Source organism: Chiloscyllium plagiosum, unplaced genomic scaffold (assembly GCF_037043375.1).
Source record: "Chiloscyllium plagiosum isolate Xiang-an unplaced genomic scaffold, Cpla_swu_hap1 HiC_scaffold_44, whole genome shotgun sequence".
NCBI classification, from domain to species: domain Eukaryota; kingdom Metazoa; phylum Chordata; class Chondrichthyes; order Orectolobiformes; family Hemiscylliidae; genus Chiloscyllium; species Chiloscyllium plagiosum.
The window spans coordinates 13,628,315-13,631,088 of record NW_028270182.1 but is presented as its reverse complement, the minus strand read 5'-3'; the positions used below and the strand labels follow the sequence as shown (position 1 = coordinate 13,631,088).

At 45.9% G+C, this 2,774-nt stretch overlaps 1 non-coding gene across 1 annotated transcript; it reads right to left on the bottom strand.

The window, feature by feature from the left end:
* Positions 1–1,153: 1,153 nt before the first annotated feature.
* Positions 1,154–1,224, bottom strand: trnaq-cug (transfer RNA glutamine (anticodon CUG)). Its single transcript has one exon. It is a non-coding gene; the product is annotated as a tRNA-Gln (tRNA).
* Positions 1,225–2,774: the final 1,550 nt, after the last annotated feature.

The following is a 2,774-nucleotide window of genomic DNA, read 5'->3' as shown; positions in this document are numbered from 1 at the left end:
CAAAACCTCTAACTAGGCCACTCCCTTCAGCATGTTGTGACAAATTGCCCTCAGCACTTGGGAAATACAATGGGCAGCCCAATGTTTGAGGCACTTAGAGTCATAGAGATGTTAAGCATGGAAACAGACCCCATGCTGACCAGATATCTTGAACTAAACCAGTCCCATTTACCAGGATTTGGCCCCTATCCCTTTAAACACTTCCTATTCATATACCTGTACAGATACCTTTTAAATGCTGTCATTGATCCATCCTCCACCACTTCCTCTGGCAGCTTATTCCATACACGCACCACCCTCTGTGTGAAAAGGTTACCTCATAGGTCCCTTTTAAATTAGTGCCCTTTCACCATAAACCCATGCCCTCTAGTTCTGGACTTCCCCACTCCAGGCAAAAGACCTTGTCTATTTACCTTCATGATTTTATCAATTGTTTCAAAGTCACCCCCCAGCCTATTCAGCCCCTCCCAATAGCTTCTATATTTCTGGAAGTTAGACACTCGCCCTTGCAGACTTTGAAAGGTCATTGAAGGGTCTTCTGCCACTCCAGCCAGATTCTTTCAATGACCCCGTGCCTGCTGTTGCCACCAACAATGCCACACTGCTCTGGCTGGGAAGTCAACCCCTTCCTATCTTGCATGAGAGGTGGGCGTGTTGCCTCTTACATGGATGTTATTCAGAGACATTGCCAACATTCCCTGTTAGCTGTGCAGCCCCTACGTTACTCACCATGCCAAAGCTTTACCTTCTCGTTTCAAGCATAGGGATTAGTGTAGGCCATACAAGCCTTCAGGTTTGCTCGACCATTCAATGGCTCACCTCTACATTAATGCTTATCCACCAACAATCTTTCACTACCTCTGTCATCAAAAGTTAATCGGCCTCTGTTTGAAAGATGTCGAAAGATCCCACATATGCTGCCTTTTGAGGAAGGGAATTCCAAAGATTCTCAGTTGAGTAGAATCAGATAATTGTGTGCAGTGCTGGAATCTACATTTATAGAAGGGATGTGATGGCCCTGGAGAGAACTAATCTGGCTCTGGAGCATTGCAAACACAGTTGCAAGGTGAAAATTTGCCCACTTTAATCCTGGGTGGGGCATTTGTGAAACCTGCAGCTTTTTCAAAGATGATCACTCACGCTGCCAGAAAGAAGTTTCCACCAAGATTTGAACTTGTATCTCTGGATTCAGAGTCCAGAGTGCTCACCATTACACCATGGAACTCAGAGGCTGGAGCTGCTTCACGATCATTGCTCAAGGATGTTTGCCTCCTTTGTCAAGCGGGAAAACAGCAACGACAAGGATCACAACGGCAACTGTGGAGCTGCTGATCCAGCAGCTCATGCACTCGGTCTTTCACAAGTGCAACCACATTGTATTGGCCTGCTGCTCTGTAAAGCTGGTCATCCTCGCCTCTGAAATCCACTTTGCTGAAGCTTTCGAAACCAGGTCGAGCTGTGCCAGATATGCCAACCTGTCCACGAAACCTAGTTTCTCACCGGGAGCAGGACTGCTGTTGGCCATGAACAACTCTGAGCTGGGCTACTGCTCGCTAATCTCTCTCACTGGCAAACTTTCAAGCTGCTGGACAGTCGCCTCTCCAGCATTTCACTTTGGCTTCAGCTTTCTCACCTCACAGTTAGCCTTCTGATAAGTACAGCTGTAGTACAAGTCACACATCTGCAATACAGCTGCCTATTCAAACTGCGCTGCTGCCGTTTCTCTCCCTTACTAATGTCCATCACTGTGTCAGTGCCTTTAAGCAAAGTGAGATCTCAGACGGATTGTATTTAAGAACATCAATGTGGCATGTGTCTCATTCCAAATCCTACCTCCTTCTTGCTAGCTCTCTGTGTAACACTGAGGAGAGCTCCAAAAACACCACCACTTGATGGCAGCTTGTCTCTTCATGTTGTGTCCTTCTAAGAAAGCACACCCATAGTTCAGGCGAGAGCAGTAACAAGTTTAATACTCCACCTCAGGATTTGGATCATCCTGTGCTTCCCATTCTGCAGAAATGTGATGAGATTTAACTTGAAGATGCTAAAAGGACCATTTTTACACTTGTGGTGTGTTTGCATGTCCCATGTCCTTTGCATGTGACTTGAGTGTCCCAAAGTAAGTGACTGCTAGGGGAAGATAATTTGAGGAACAAAAATCAGAAATTGCTGGAAAAACTCAGCAGGTCTGGTAACATTTGTGGAGAGAAGGCAGAGTTAATGTTTCGGGTACAGTGACTTACTTCAGAACTAATTGTCCCTCGGAAGACGTTGGAATACATGCTGACAGTGTGGTGCAAGGAACGGGAGGGAGTAAACGATAGGTTGAGATGGAGTCCGGAGAGAGAGAGAAAAGCAGTTTGGGCAGACAAAGGAGTGGATAACAGTCAGCTGGAAGAATGAATAGCTGCTGGTTGGGACTGTCAGTTGTTGCAAACACTGTGATGACAGGGATTGGTGCATCACTGTTAGGGTAAGGATATGGGAGATAGTGATCTGGCCCTAAAATTATTGAACTCTATATTGAGTCCAGAAGGTTGCAACATTCCCAAGCAGAAAATGAGGTCTAGGTTTTCCAGCTTGCACTGAGCTTCACTGCAGAGATTTCAGCAAACTGAGCAGTTCAGTCATTTAATAAGGTGATGACTTACCTGCAGCTCAACTTTGCATACCTTTCTAAGTTCAGAAACCGGGAGTAATCTCTCCCATGGGGGAGAATGACACCAGCAAACTTGCGTTTGAGTGTATCAAGACACCAGGTCTCAGCAGCATTT